The sequence below is a fragment of the Artibeus jamaicensis genome, unplaced genomic scaffold (genome assembly GCF_021234435.1).
Source record: "Artibeus jamaicensis isolate MK-2021 breed Jamaican fruit bat unplaced genomic scaffold, CSHL_Jam_final contig_373, whole genome shotgun sequence".
Taxonomy (NCBI): Eukaryota; Metazoa; Chordata; class Mammalia; order Chiroptera; family Phyllostomidae; genus Artibeus; species Artibeus jamaicensis.
This window is the reverse complement of record NW_026521807.1, coordinates 1533429-1549206: the sequence shown is the minus strand read 5'-3', so window position 1 is coordinate 1549206 and position 15778 is coordinate 1533429. Positions and strand designations below refer to the sequence as shown.

The 15778-nt window shown below is 45.1% G+C and overlaps 1 pseudogene; it reads right to left on the bottom strand.

Annotated features, from left to right (window-relative positions):
• Window positions 1-3310: 3310 nt before the first annotated feature.
• LOC119048176 (RING finger and CHY zinc finger domain-containing protein 1-like) overlaps window positions 3311-15778 on the bottom strand; it is a 63216-nt pseudogene continuing 50748 nt past the window's right edge.

Here is a 15778-nt window from a genome sequence, read left to right as displayed (position 1 = left end):
GGTAGAGGCTTCCCAGAATAGGCACTTTGGATGAGGGGTGCATTTTTAATCTTCAGAGCCAAAAAGGACGGCTGCAGACACCAACGAAAGCGGTGGGGAGCAGGAAGGGTTTCCAGACGGTGAAGTCAGGGATCTGATCCCGTTCTGCTGTTAACTAGGTGTGACTTCCAACAAACCTCCTCACCCCCTCAAAGCCCATTTCCTTGTCCAGGAGGTGGAGGGAGAGAAAACTCTTAGAACAGCTACTTTAAATGCTAAGAGCTAAAAAATGACTTAAGAGTTCTGTCTCCTGTAATCCCCACAACAGCCCGTGCCATAAATGTGATTATTGTTCCCATTTTACAGCCAAGGAAATGAAACTTAGAAAGGTTGGATGAGGTAGCCCACCGTCACACATTTTATAGACACAGGAAGTAAATATCCACCACATTTGAAGTCCAGTCTGTGCCTAGCACTTTCTTCTATTAATCACTGCACTGCAAATGCTTCCACTAGTATCTCTTTCCCATGGGAATCCCACAGTCCAAACAGATATATAAGCAGATAGAGGGGGTGGGGAGAGAAGGGGTGTAAGATTGGTGATTGGTGCACAGGGCCTTCATCATATTGGTAGTGTCTTACTTTTTTATTTGCTTTAAAAAATAAAGTTTACTGTTACCCATTTAAACTACTGGGTAGTAGAGGAACAAAAAAGAGACAGGTGGAAGGCACAATGGGAGGCTGATTTTGGTTCAACAGAGAAAGATTTCTAACAAGTCCCACTGGTCCCAGTCCTGAGGGCTGCCTGGTGGGGTGGAGGGTCACATCACTGCTTGGCTTGCAGTAAGGCATCTGCCCAGCATGTTAGAGGAGTTCCCTCCCTGGTTCAGAGGCCAGATGGGTGAGTCCAGATAGCCTCATAAGGGGCTTGAACCTTGAGAGTCCATGGTCCTCTACAGAGAACCAAAGTTGGGTGAGGCAGTTGCCTGTGCCCATCATTAATTTTTGAGCAACCATTAACAACGGCCACAGTCTTAGGCCCATGAGTTTGAAGACTGGAGCTTTACATCTGATAAAGGCCCTATGTCCCGTGTGTGATCTCTTACTAAACCCACCATAGGGCCAATTAATAAAACTAATGTGGGTTCCAGATAATTCAAGCAGACAAAATGTGCAAAATGTCATGTTAGCCAGTTGTTTAACCATATCCCCAATAATGCAGTTCCCCAAAGTTACCTCTTCCCTTTCCCCTGACAGAGGAGCTCACAAGAGGAGGGAAAGTGAAAAGAAGTAAATGGCCTTGCACATGCCACGAAAGTAGAATAACTGCTCCCTGAATGATGGAAATGAACTGCCTCCCAACACACACACAGACAAGAATGGCCAGGGACAGCTGTCCAGTGAAGGAGACCATTCTTTTTAGTGGCTGCCTTTCAGTAGTCCCACCACGTAGGAATCTCTCATTACTCCATTTCAAGTGAGTTCTTTTGGGAATGTAGGAAGAGTTTAGCCTTTGAGATTCATGTAACCCTGTGGGCAAATTCTGGCTTCTTCCCTTAATAACATCTGTGTGGCCTCAGAGAAATTACTTACCTCTCTATGATTTAGGTTCCTTACCTACAAAATGGGGTTTTGCCTCTGTCCTCTTTGCCCCCCAGGAAAAGTTAACTTCTAGAAGCAGCACTGGAGACTTCCTCATCCTATTTAGGGGAGAGTTCTGCTGGGGATCAGTTTCCACCTGAGAGTTCTGCACTGGGGAGATAATCCCTGTGAGGTCCCCTTAATCTTTCCAACCCACCCTTTCGTCATCTGTGATCTATTACTATCACATTGAAAATCTGGGGATAATCACAGTGCTTTTCCCATAGGGTGGGTGTGAGGATTTACGTTACTCTAAATGCCCATTGAAGTGCTTCTTAGCACAATTCCTGGTATATAAGTACTCAAGAAATGATACCTGCTATAAAATGACTCCTTCAAGGGGGAATCTTCCTCTTTTCAAGGAACAATGTATCAAGACCTACCTGTTTGGGGCTGAAATTTTCACTAGTATTTTATGTGAATCATTGAAACTCCCAAGAAAATATGTTTTTGAACAATGCTATGAGTTAATTACATCAAGAATGACCATATTGCCCTGACCTTGACCATTCTGGCTTAGCTGGTTGGGTATCATTCTGCAGAGCAGAAGGTCATCAGTTTGATTACCGGTCAGGAAACATACCTGGGTTTCAAGCTTGGTCTGTGGTCGGGGTGCATAAGAGAGGCAATCAATCAATTTTTCTCTCTCCACTGTTCCTGGATTAAGAGGTATATTTAATTCTACTACATGAAGCCAAAAAAGTATTACAAGATCCGAGATCTTGCCAGAAATATTCTGTGTCCTTTCTACTCATCTACCTACTTTCAGGTATTCAGGAAAGAAAGAATCCACCCACTTACAGCAAAGACAACCTCTACATATATAAAGAAAAAATAAGGAAAAAGAATGGACCACCATTAGAGCAGGAACTTTTGTCTATACTGTTCCCTGTTGTCTCTACAGAACCTAGACCTTGCCCAGCACAAAGTAGTTGCTCACTAAATACTAACAGAATAAATTATTCTTTGAAGACATAATTTTGGACAACCAAACAGAATTATTTTCAATGTTGATGGTTTTCTTAAGGCTTGGAAGAGTTCTATTATTTTATATTTTTCCCAACTACTTTTATGAAAGAATACCTCAAAAAAAAAGAAAAATTTATTTCTTTTACATTGTAAGATTATATTGTCCTAATTGAGCCCAAAATAGATAGCCTTGGAAAAAGCTTTCTATAAGACACTGTTTCAATAATATTAGCAGTTATTATGTCAAAATTCACATTTAAAGATCCAAAGGTCCATCTTAGGGAATTCTAAAGCATGTGTAATTAGATTTTAACGGTAAGGTAGAACATAATTTTATTATGGCACAGCCCTTAGAAAGTCAGGAATAATACTGAGAACTATGTACAGTTCCGTCAAATCAGAAATGAATTCTGTGTGCACAGTGCCACTCACACATTTCTATACATGTGAATTTCAGTGACAACATCGTTGGCTTCCAAACAACTGATGCTAAAGGAATTTTCAATCAAACCATAAACTCAGAGGCTTCTATTAAATATAGAGCTATGACAATTCTGTAAAGAGACCCTGAATCCTTGAGTGTTTGTAATATGACTTTATGCTGCAACACTAGTCAAAACCTATCAACTCTAATGCATAGATTTAGATGCATGAGGCCAGTAGGACACTAAAGAGCCTTTACTAACAGAAACGCTGAGTTTTCCAGGGCAGCACAGGCTGGTTATTGCTGATCTAGTGAAATTCTACTACCTCCAGCTTGAGCAGCATCAGAGGACTCACAAGCTTTACACTTCAGGCCTGACATATGAAACTGGACTGTAGCTCTTCCACTGCAGTCACCACAGAGTATCTACAGTCACGTGCTGATATTCTGACAGCATAGGAGTCTGTGCGCCCTCATCGTCCAGATGTCTCCAGTACCCAGTCACGTCTACAGCACAGCGCATACGTAATGGACATCTACAGCCTTCTTTCAACGTTTCTTCATAACACATTGTAGGTAAAAATGTCCAGATAACAGGACATGGGCAACACAAGATGTGCGGATGTCCTCCAAATATATTGGACGGTTCTGCCAAGAAACACGTTCAATATACTTGTGCTTTCCTTGGAAATTCAGAGCGAGGCATGCATTTCAAACAGTGAGAAAAATCTTCCTTTGGACCAATCCTACAAATTCCACAGCTTTCCCAATGATGCTGCTTCTCGTCTTTGTCAAACAGATGGCATATACTGCGATAATATTCTCCAAACAAAGTGCTACAGTCTTCACAGGGCTGTTGGGCATGTTGAATGTTTCACAGATCACGCACAGCACTCCCTTGACTTTAAAGCACTCCAGCTGAGGATCTTCCTTGTTATCGTGACACAACGGGCAAGTATACAACTTGTCGCAGCAAGGTGCCCTTGGAGACGTCCTCTGCCATAATGCTCTGGGCCTCGGGCACCATCTTCCTACAGCAAGGCCTCCCTCTCCTCTACCTCCCCTTGCATCCGAGGACGAAGACCTCGCCCAGGGAAGCAGCGCCACCCCAGCACACCCCTCCCTGATACCCAGTGTTTCTCTCTCACATGGATGTTCCCCTCCCTGTCTTCCTCTGTCCCTTTCCCTTTCTCTGAAAATGAATAAATAAAGATTATTTTTTTAAAAAGAATGACTATAACCCAGCAACCTAACTATATGATTTACATCCAGTAGCTTGCAGATGTTGTACTGTGACTTTTGGACTACAAGATTTATTCTTCAGATATCGAGGACTCCTTTGCCCTGAAGGGTTTGGGGTTTTCCATGCCTCAGTTGAAGAGTACAGCAAAATCGCCACAGGCAATTCCAGATATCCTGGCTTCCAGGAACTGGGATCCTCATGCAGTTTGCCGTACTCTACAATCCTACTACTCTTGTCTCGATTCTCCTCCCACCTCACTGACAACTCAGAGTGGGTTCTTTTCTGATTCCCACTGAGAGACTTCTACACTCTGGAATGCCCCTGGGTTTGTCCTTGAACTTCTTTTCAATATACAATTATCTTCTGTGGTTTTAAATAAATCTACATGCCGAGAGTTTCCAAGTTTGTATTTCTAGCCCCGATCTCTCCATTTCAGACACATAACATCCATTCAGCCATTCGACATCTCCCCTTGAACATGACTGTAATCACACCAGGCGTAAGCCCACAACTAAATTTCAGGTCACGCCACTCTTCTCATAGTCTCATCTCCTTAAGTAGCAACTCAATCCTTGCAGTGGCTCAAATGAAAAACCTTAGATTTATCCTTGACTTATATTCCACATCTGATTCATCAGCAAATCCTACCTCAAAAAGATATCCCAAATACTACCTTGGTCTAAATAACTATTATCTTTTGCCATAATCATCATAATAGATTTGTAACTTGTCTCCCTCATTTTCCCCATAACCTTTATACAGTCTTCTCTCAACACAGAGGTCAGAGTGAACCTGTGCATCAGATCACTTTCTTGCTTAAAATACAGAAGTAGCCCCCACTTCCCTCTTGGTTCAAACCAAGGTCTGTGGAAGGGTTATACATCCTGTACTTCCCCCCCCCCCCCCCCGCAACCTTCCTGACCTCACCTCCTCCATTCCCGTCACTCATTCCACTGCAGCCATGCACACCCCCTTGCCATTCTTCTGTACTTGCTGTTCTTTGCCTGGAATGTTTTTACCTCAAACACCTGCGTAGTTTCAGTCCTCACTTCCTTCAGGTATTTGCTAAAACGCTATCTTCTCAGTGGGGCCTTCTAAGAATGCCTTATTTAGAATTATACTCTCACCCTATTCTCCTCATCCTCATTCCATGCTTTATTTTCCTCTCTAGCATGTATCACTGGTATTGATATCCTGTATATATATATTAATTTATTAGCTACCTCCCCCATTGCAACATCAGCTCCATGAGAACAAAGGGTTTTTAATTTGTTTGTAACATTTTCGAAAGGATTTGTGAAGTAACACCATCTGAAGCTGGCAACTGCCTCTTACACATTTATCTCTATGCAGAGCGGGGCAAAAGTAGGTTAATAGTTGTGCATGTGCAAAACACAGGTTTGTTCTTGTATTATTATTTATTCATTATTGTATTATTTTCCATTTGAACAACTATAAATCTACTTTTGCCCACTCCTGTAAAGTCAAATTATTATTTAAGTTCCAATTTAAATCCCTTTTCTTAAAATATGCGAAAGCCAATGTCTAAAACACTGCAAAAGTCAACCTTTAAAATGTGGAGGACAGGGAGTTTTAAATCTGTTCACGGCTCTATTTCCAACTCTAGAACAGTATCCAGCACACAGAATGAGCTAGAATCTAGAATCGCGAAGATGGGCATCTCTGCCTCCACTGAGTTGACGGCCAGATGTGGAGAGAGATGTGAAAAGAGACAAGCAGTGGGTGGCTGGGGTGTGGGGGAGGGGAGTCGTCAGTAAGCAGCACACCTTTGAATGGCTGTGGACACAAAAACAGCCACTCCTGCCTAGAGAAGTCAGAAATGGCTTCCTAAAGCAGGGGGCATCTGAAGAGGGCTTTGGACAGTGAATAGTTTACCAGGCATATTATTTAAGGTAAGGCTAGATGCCATAACAGATAGATCTCCAAATTGCAGTGGTTCACTGAAATAGATGTTTATTCCTTACTCAAAGCCAAACACCAAGGCTATGTTTAGTGGGAGGCTGTTCTCCACGTGAGGATAAATGAGCTGGGCTTCTCCCATCAGAACTCTGCCATCTTCAACTCATGGCAGAAGCAAAAGTGCATGAAGGAATGTGCATATAATGTGTCCACAGCCCGGGCCTGAAAGCGGTGCACAATCAGTTCTCTGGTCCAGTGAGCAGAAGTCAGTCACGTGGCCACAGCCAGTCAGTCGCTGAAAGGGAGGCTGTGTGCCCAGGAGGAAGAGGAAAGGAGCTCGGTGGACACTGACTGGTCTCTGATATTCCAGGTACAAAAGCGTAGGGACAGACCCCTACCCAACAGAAAGAACGGCATGAAAATGTGGTGTGTTTGAGGAACACAGGGATGGGAACCCAGACTACATGAAGGACAGTGGCTAGGGGTAAAGGTAGAAAAATAGGCGGGACTTATCTTGAAGGGCTCGTGTTTACCATGAAAGACACTTCGATCCTGAGGGTGATGAAGGTCAAATCAACAATTCTGGACCATATCTTTACATCACTGATATTGGCAGGATGGTCTTTCTAGGATACACACACACACACACACACACACATATATTTAAAAGAGAGTAAATCAGGGAGGAGTCGTAGGTGGAAGACACGGAGAGAAAAATGAGAAGAGAGGAGGGATATACTTGCTGCCTAAGTGAGTGTGTCAGCCCCGCTAATCCAACCTTCCGACCTTTTTAATCCCCATGTGGCATAAGGACTATTCTCTGTACCTCGCTCCCGTCATGTGCTTATTGCATTAAGCAATCACTGGCACAGATGCCATTGCCTGACTTTTCATGCAGGGTGGGGTGCCAGTTCTGCTCCCCTTAAAATTTTAAAAGGTTTAATGATGATCAAATTGCTCTTCAGAAACAATGCTCTAGTTTATTCTCCCCTCAGCAGTGTATGAGTGTGTCTGTCTCCTCACATCTTCACCAGCACTGGGTGTTACTACTTGTAGAAATCTTTACTAATTTGATAAATCTGCCCAAATCCGAATATTTACTTACTCAAACATTGGAGGAGGAAAATGATTTTTCATGGAGGTGAGAAGAACCAACGAGATGGGGAACTGTGATTCTAAAGTGTAAGCGAAGCACACAGTCAGTGAATCTCTGCATGAGTACTGTGTCGGTCTTTTTTAAGCAGTGGTTTTAGTACGGTGGATATATGGCTAGAGTAGGAGACCTGCCACAGAGTCCTCCGTCCTTCTTAACTACGAGAAAGCAAGCACGTCATGAGACCTCTCAGTGTCAGGTCTCTCTTGTGTGAAATTGAAACAGGGTGCAGCCAAGAGGGGGGCCACAAAAGGGATTTGGAATGGGGTCCAGAACTCAGGGTTTCCAGGGAATATTAGAAAGACATATAAGATGTCCTCACCCCTTGCCCCTGCCCAGGTGTCAGTGGGGGAAGGGACAAATGGAGAGGGGCCATTGAGAGCTGCTTTGCATAGAAACAGTTTCGCAGATAACTTCTAGAATGGTCATTTAACATATCACTAACCTTTAACTGTTTTAATAGATATGTTAAATAGCTGTGGGCATGCTTTGAGCCAGGAAGAAGGGAGTGACTTCCACACAAGATGTAACTGGGAGGACACTCCCAGCCCCTGTTGCAGCGCCTATGTGAGGGCTTGGAGATGATTGGCTCCATGCCATGGCGCCACACCTGCCCAGACTCACGATGGCAGCCCAGTAAACTTGGAATATACAGGAATGCTGGCAGGTGTAATTGATTGTGGGAGGAGTCGGAAATGGAGGTACAGAGGAAGATTGGTGCAGGGATTTAAACCCAGACACGGCAGCCATTGAGAGAGAGCCATGCAGTTTTGGCAGAGTGAGGACCCCTTCTTGGCCAGGTGAAGGAGAGAACCATGTGGCTTTGCCAGAGTGGGGACCCCTGCAGCCAGTTAAAGAAGAAACCCATGCACTTTTGGTGGAGTGCAGACCCCTGCAGCTTTGGTAGAAGAGGCCCATGTGGCTTTGCCAGTAGGCCATAAGAAGGTGCCACATGGCTTTGGAGTAATTAGAAATTCTGCTTGGACGGCGACACAGCTGACGGTGCCAGCAACCTGAAACACCGACATGTACTTCTTTTCCAGAGTTACGGTACTGAATTAGGGCAAGGGGAGAAGGGAGCGCTGTGGGCGTCTGTGTGTACCTTAAAGGACTTTGATATTTTAATGGGGGACATTGGGTCACTACTTTAAGTCTGTATAGCTTTAAATAAACCTTTCCTTTCCTTTTCACAAATCTCTGGCATTGAGAGATGTCTTTCCAATTGGTGGCAGACAATCAAGCCCAGTAGGTGGTCCGGACAGTATTAGTAATATCGTCCTTGGGGCGGGGTGGGGTGGGATGGGGGCTGTTATTCTGTAACAGTTTTTGGCATCCCTGGGTGGGCCAAATACTGCCCCCACCTTGGACCTCTGTTCTGTAACAAAACGGTTATATTAACATTCAAGCTGTCAATCCACAGGGTGGTTGTGATGATGAAATAGGAAAATGGGCTTTAATGTCCTTTGGAAAAGCACTACAGAAATGCAGGGAATTCTAATTGTTGCTGTCACTAACCACACTGAAAGGTCACATTATAGCTGACCTTAAATATATCGCATTTGTTTTTAGACAAATCATCCCATCATGCCTCATCAGCTAAAGGCGCTCCTTCTGCAACCCCGCAGTGTTAGACCGTCATCCTGAGATCGGATAGCCTGTCTGGGTGAGAGGGAGCCCAGGTCTCACAGCTCCACAAAGCAACTCTGGGTACGTACGACAGATGCACCTACACAAACCACTCAGGGGCACCAGGGGAGGAGCTGAGGCCAGTGTGTGCCCTCCATCCTGTGAGGGGAAAGCTACTTGCAGTTAGCTCCAGGGCACAAGCCCCACCAAGGTTTTGGGGGAGAAGCTGTGGCCCTCAAACAGAACCATATTTGAGGTCTTGATACAGGGTGCAGCCAAGGGGGGGACCCCAAAAAAAAGATTTGGAATGGTGTCCAGAATTCAAAGTGTATAAGAATACTGGAGAGACATATAAGATGTCCTTACCGCCCCCCCCCCAGGGGAAAGAGACAAATAGAACCAGGGCCATTGAAAGCTGTTTTGCATAGCAATAGTTTTGCAGCTAGCTCTGGAATGATTATTTAACATATCTATAACCTTTAACTGGTTTCATAGATATGTTAAATAGCAGTAGCCAAGTTTGGAGCCAGGGAGAAAGGAGTGGCTGGAACTCCGGTTGGCAACTAGGGGCTGCTGGGCTCCTGAGTGAGAAGGCCTGTGTGAGAGCTTGGAAAAGACTGGCTCCGAGACATGAAGGGTCCCCACTTGGCCAGATGAAGAGAGAGCCACGCGGTTTCAGCAGAGTGAGGACCCCCTCTTGGTGAGGTGAAAGAGGGAGCCACGTGGTTTTTTGGCAGAGTGCGGACCCCCTCTTTCCCAGGTGAAAGGGAAAACCACGCAGCTTTGCCAGAATGGAGATCCCTGCAGCCAGGTGAAGAAGACAGCCACATGCTTTTGGTGGAGTGCGGACTCCTGCAGCTTTGGTAGAAGAGGCCCACGCGGCTTTGGGGTGCCCCCTTTGGCTGCGGGGCCTGAAAAGCAAGAGAGACTTTGACTGGAACTGGGTACAAAGGACTCTTGCCAGTGGACCGTGAGAGGGTACCACAGTACTTTGGATTAACTCGAGAGCCTGCACAGTGACACAGCTGACGGTGCCAGCGGCCTGAAACACAGACGTGTGCTCTTTTCCTGATTTACGGTACCCGGAGTTGGGACAGTGGGAGAAGGGAGCGCTGTGTGGGTGTAGGTGTACAACCCAAAGGACTTTGATATTTTAGTGGAGGCATTAGGCCTGAATAGCATTATGTAAACCTTTCCTTTCCTTTTCACAAATCTCTGGCATTGAGAGATGTCTTTCCAATTGGCAGCGGACAGAAGAGCCCAGTAGATATCAGTATTTTGTCCTTGGGAGGGGCCCCTGTTGTATAGCAGTTTTGGGCATCCCTAGGTGGGCCGAATATTGTATTGCCCCTCCCTCGGACCTCTTGTTCGGTAACAGTCTCCCTTAAATAACTCCACCTCTTAGAGCCTTCATGGACCCTTTTCTCATCTGTGCGCTTGATGCTTCAAAAGGCCAAAACTCAGAACTTTAGAGTTTGAAGTAAGGAATGATTTATTGATTAGGAAGTTGCCAACCTAGAAGATGGGAGTCTTTGTGGTGCCTATAATCCACTCTAGAAAAGCCTTTGCCAGGTAGCTCAGTTGGTTAAAGCATCATCCTGATATACCAAAGTTGTAGGTTCGCTCTTCCGTCAGGGCACAAACAAAAAGTGACCAATAGGTACACAAATGAGTGGAACAACAAGTCAGTATTTTTCCTCTCTCTAAAAATCAATTTAAAAAAGAATCAACCAATAAATGTATAAATAAATAGAACCACAAATCAGTGCTTCTTTCACTCTCTCTAAAAGAACAAAAAACAAAACAAACAAAAAAGCCCCACAGACTTCAGCCTTCTTTTAAGTAAAGTAAGGGAAATGGGAAGGGCAGAGGTTACTGACCATGCAGGCAGACACCTGGCCACCACTGGGGTTCAAGGGGGGACTGTGCTACTTGCTGTGAGTCCTGTCAGAGGTTCCTCCAAACCTTGGATGAAGAATACATACTTTCCTCATCTCCTTAAGCCACAGCAGAATTTCTCTAATGATTAGCATGCGTATGTGTAAGTCAAAGCAGAAGCTGTAGCCTGAAGGCCACAGGAACGAAGGCTGGACAAGACGGAATCAGAGAGACCTAGGCCAGCACGTTTCCAGTGCTGGGACAGGGAGTCCTTCAGCCCTGGCTTAAACCTCGGCTCAGTCACTGGTTCACCTGGGTCTCTGTTTACTCATCTATAAAACGGGACAGTACAGCTTACCTTACAAGAACTTTGTGAGCATTCAAAATGCTGAAGGGTATGGCAAGCACTTGGTAGGGGCCGGTAGGAAGCTGTTGTTTGCCTGAAATGCCTGATGAAACTGCAGAGAATGACAAAGGCCTGTGAAAAGGGGCCTGGAGAGGCAGGGTGTGTGGATTTGCTGCAAAAGGCAATTTGGGGCTACACAGGCCAGAGGGAGGAGTTACAGCAGTGGGCCAGTCTCTGCCATTTAAATAATGCTGGTGGGGATGCGGAGAAAGGAGTGTCTGGGAAATCTAGGGCAGGAAGAATAGAACAGTAATTCCCAGCTGCTCGGGGCAGCAGACACTAGTTTGGTTCTGCTATTTAGCATTTGTGAGCTTATTAGCATTTGAAGGAAGGGCCCGCAGAACACCCACAGAGCCGTTGGAGCCGGGCTGAGCCAGGCAGAGGCAGGCGGAGGGACCCAGGCGGAGGCGAGCTGGGCTGGGCCGGTCAGTATGGGCTGGGGCAGGCAGTGCTGGCTCTGATGTCAGCCTGATTTCCCAAATTCAGATCCCTCCTGACTACTGGACTCTATAAGAGAGTGAGTCTTTTCTACTCTACTTAAAGCCAAACTTCATTCTAAATAGAATTAATTACAAAACTTCTCAAGTTTTCTCCTATGTCTGTCATTGGACCAATCTAGAAGGAATAGCAATTTTGAAAGAAAAACAATGATTGTAATAGGTAACATGTTGCATTATAAGCTCACATAACCTTCACTGTATTTTATGAAATGAACAAGTATTGTCTTCTTGTTAGACATTACATGTGCTGGGAGCAGTTTCAGACACAGGTGCCTAACTCATAACCTTGTAGTGGAGGCATTTGTAGTAACACTAACTACTTGTGTTACTGAATTTTTTGTGCTCTAATTAGAAATTAAGGGACTTCCGCCAAGATGGAGGTTTAGCTGGATGTGCCTGCCTCCTCCCACAACCAAGTTTAGGGACAACTAAATACTAGCATCACAAAACACAACCAGAACACGGAAAACTGAATTTTTCGGAAGTCCGCTAACAACAAATTCTTCAGCCTGACCTAGGTAAGGGGCGAAACCGGCCTCCGGTGAGGACTTACAAAGGAGGGCTCGGTCGGACCAGGCGCGGAATCCGGGCGCGCGAATCCGGGCGCGCGAATCCGGGCGCGCAAATCCAGTCGCGCCGGTTCCAAACCCAGGATTGGACCTGGTGAGCCGCCGAGCACCCCACCGGGGGAGCGACACAGTGGGGAGGCGGTGGCAACGAATTGACTGTGGTTGCCTGGGTGCGCACGAGTGAGGGAGTGAGCAGTTGGACCAGCCCGGCGGCGGCGGCCCGCCATTTCCCGCTCTGACCACGCCCCCACATACAGCGTCACAACCCAGCGACCTGGGACTCCAAGGCGCCGCTTGTCCCACTTAAAGGGCCAGAACAGACCAAAAATGTCGCAGGCAGAACTCAAAGCCCCAGAGATAAATCTAAATGACGAAGAAATAGCAAAACTCTCAGACGCACAGTTTAAAAGACTGGTCATCACCTTCCTTACAGATTTGGTGGATTACAGCCACAAATTAGAGAAACATATGGAGGCTAAATTAAGGAAATGAATGGAATTCCACAGGAATCCCATAGAGATGAAAAGGAAACTGGGACTCAAATCAATGCAGTGGTCCAGAAGAAAGCAAATAATGGACAAGCAGAAAAGAGTCAAGGAGCAAGAATTCAAAGAAATGAGGAGAGTCTTAGGAACCTCCAGGACATCTTTAAACGCTCCAATATCCGAATTATAGGGGTACCAGAAGGGGGAAAGACACAACCACCAGTGGAAAAACTATTTGAACAAATAATAAAAGAAAATTTCCCCAATCTGGCAAAGGAAATAGACTTCCAAGAAATCCAAGAAGCCCAGAGAGTGCCAAAAAAGTTGGACTCAAGAAGAAACACACCAAGGCATATTATAATTACATTAGCCAAAATTAAAATGAAGGAAAGAATCCTAGAAGCAGCAAGAGCTAAAGGGACAATCACCTACAAAGGAGTCCCCATCAGGCTGTCAGCAGATTTCTCAAAAGAGACCTTACAAGCAAGAAGGGGCTGGAAAGAAATATTCCAAGTCATGAAATCTAAGGACCTACAACCAAGATTGCTCTACCCAGCAAAACTTTCATTTAGAATGGAAGGACAGATAAGGTGCTTCTCAGATAAGACCAAATTCAAGGAGTTCATCATCACCAAGCCCTTATTATATGAAATGTTAAAGGGACTTATCTAAGAAAAAGAAGATAAAGAAACATGAACAGTGAAAGGATAACAAATCCACAGTTATTAACAACCACACCTAAAACGAAAGCAAACCAAAGGACAGCTACAGCAGGAGTGGAAACATAGAAATGAAGATCTCAAGGAGGGTTAGCAACAGGGGAATGGGAGGAGGAGATGGGGGGAGAAGGTACAGAAAACAGGTAGCATAGACAGTAGATAGAAAATAGATGGGGGGCGAGAATAGTTTGGGAAATTTAGAACCTAAAGGACTTGAGACACATGGACATAAACTAAAGGGGGGTAATGGTGGGGTTGGGGGGGCAGGGTGGAGGGGAATGGAGGGGGGAATAGAACAACTGTAACAGCATAATCAATTCAAAAAATAAATAAATTTAATTAAAAAAAAATAAAAAATAAAAAAAAAAAAAAAAAAAAAAAAAAAAGAAATTAAGGATCTAGTGCTTAGGGGGAAATACAGCAGGCCAATTTGGGCTTTGGAGCCCAAGGATGGCATCAGGTGTGTCCAGGGATTCACATTTAGGTTCTTGAAGAATAGCAGCCAGGCACTACATGTGACACTGTCTTGCCCTCCTCCTCAGAGAGGGAAAAAGACAGTGGAAGAGTCCGGCGATTAAAACACAAAGAAGCCTAGCTCCGTCTCTCCAGTTCTACCGGCTGCTGCACACACCCAGGGCTCAGCCCACGCAATCTGAAAGGAAACTCACTTTAGAAATGCAAATGACTCACTGAGGAGCGAGGGACTTCAGCGTCTGGCAAACTGAAGTGCAGCTTTGAAGAGCATTTGGGAGCAGCTGTGTTCAGCCAGGAAAGGCCCCTGGGGGTTTTGCTCTTGAAGCCAAAAGAGATCTGTGCCTGGGAAAGTAGTGAAGGAAGGAACATGGGGTATCCAAACTTTTGGCATCTCTGGACCACATTGGAAGAAGAATTGTCTTGGACTGCACATTAAATACACAAACACTAATGAGAACTGATGAAAAAAAGATGTTAAGTAAATTTATGATTTTGTGTTGGGCCCTTTTTGTGAAAAAAAGATTTCATAGCCATCCAGGGCCACATGTAGCCTGTGGGCCATGGGTTGGACACCATGGAAGTGTCAAGTTCAGAATAACATGCAGCCCATTGAACTAGCCAAGGGATAAGACAAGATTTTGCAAAGACTCTGTTCCCTTGGCCAGAATAGACATAGTCTTGGTCTAGAGTTGCTTCTAGTCTTCACATCCGACTTCTAGTCTTTCTCCACCTTTCTCCCCGCCGCGACCCACCACACTCCCTGGGCCGTCTCTCAGGTGTTCTGTGGTGGGCTGAGTTTGGCCAAGGACACTGCAGCACTGTCAGAGAGAAAACAGACTGCACCCCCCAGCAGCAGAGCCTGAGTTTCCAAGTAAAAAGATCAAAAAACTGCAAGTGAGGGTGAGGTGGGAGAGCCAGCGAGGAGGGAGCCGTCACGAGCAGGATGGGAAGAGAAGCCCAAATTTCAAGACATCACGGATGTGCCAGATGGGACTTATTTACTGCTCAGTGCCCAGCAGGCTCCCCAAATAGCTCTCAAAACTACCACTGGCTTGTCAGATGCTAACATCCCTTTTTCTATTATGAGTCATTTCCATTTCAAAGGCAGTTTTATATGTGAATAACTGAGCTAGACAAAATAACTGAGAGACAGTGTGGAATCGTTGGTTAAGACCTAGAACTCCTAACCCTGGCTGGTGCAGCTCAGTGGATTGAACCGCGAGGTTGCTGGTTGATTCCCAGTCAGTGCACATGTCTGGGTTGTGAGCCAGGTCCCCAACTGGGGGTGTGCAAAAGGTAACCAATTGATGTTTCTCTGCCTCTCTTTCTCCTTCCCTTCCCCTCTCTCTAAAAATAGATAAATAAATAAGATCTTTTTAAAAAAAAGAACTAGGAGTTTTGGGCAAAACTGCTTGGGTTTAAATCTTGAGTTCACCACTTATGCTCTGTGTGACCTTGGGCAAGTTAATTAACTTCTCTGTGCCTGAATTTTTCTTATCTATAAAGTAGAGGTAATAGTAATAACACCTGGTTCTTAGATAATTTTACAAGCTATAAGTGCTCATCTTTGCAGAGTGCTTAGAATAGGTCCTGACACATAGTTTCTTTAACGTGTGTATGCATGTGTGTGTGTGTGTGTATATGTATAATTGTCATAATGCATCTTCCTGACTAAGAGCAGGAGCCCTGTGTTTGCTTATGATTGTACCTCAGATGCTTACTTAGCACAGCATATGATAAGCACTTGACTCTGTTTGGACACAGGGACCCTCCCAAACCACTCTGAGACTTG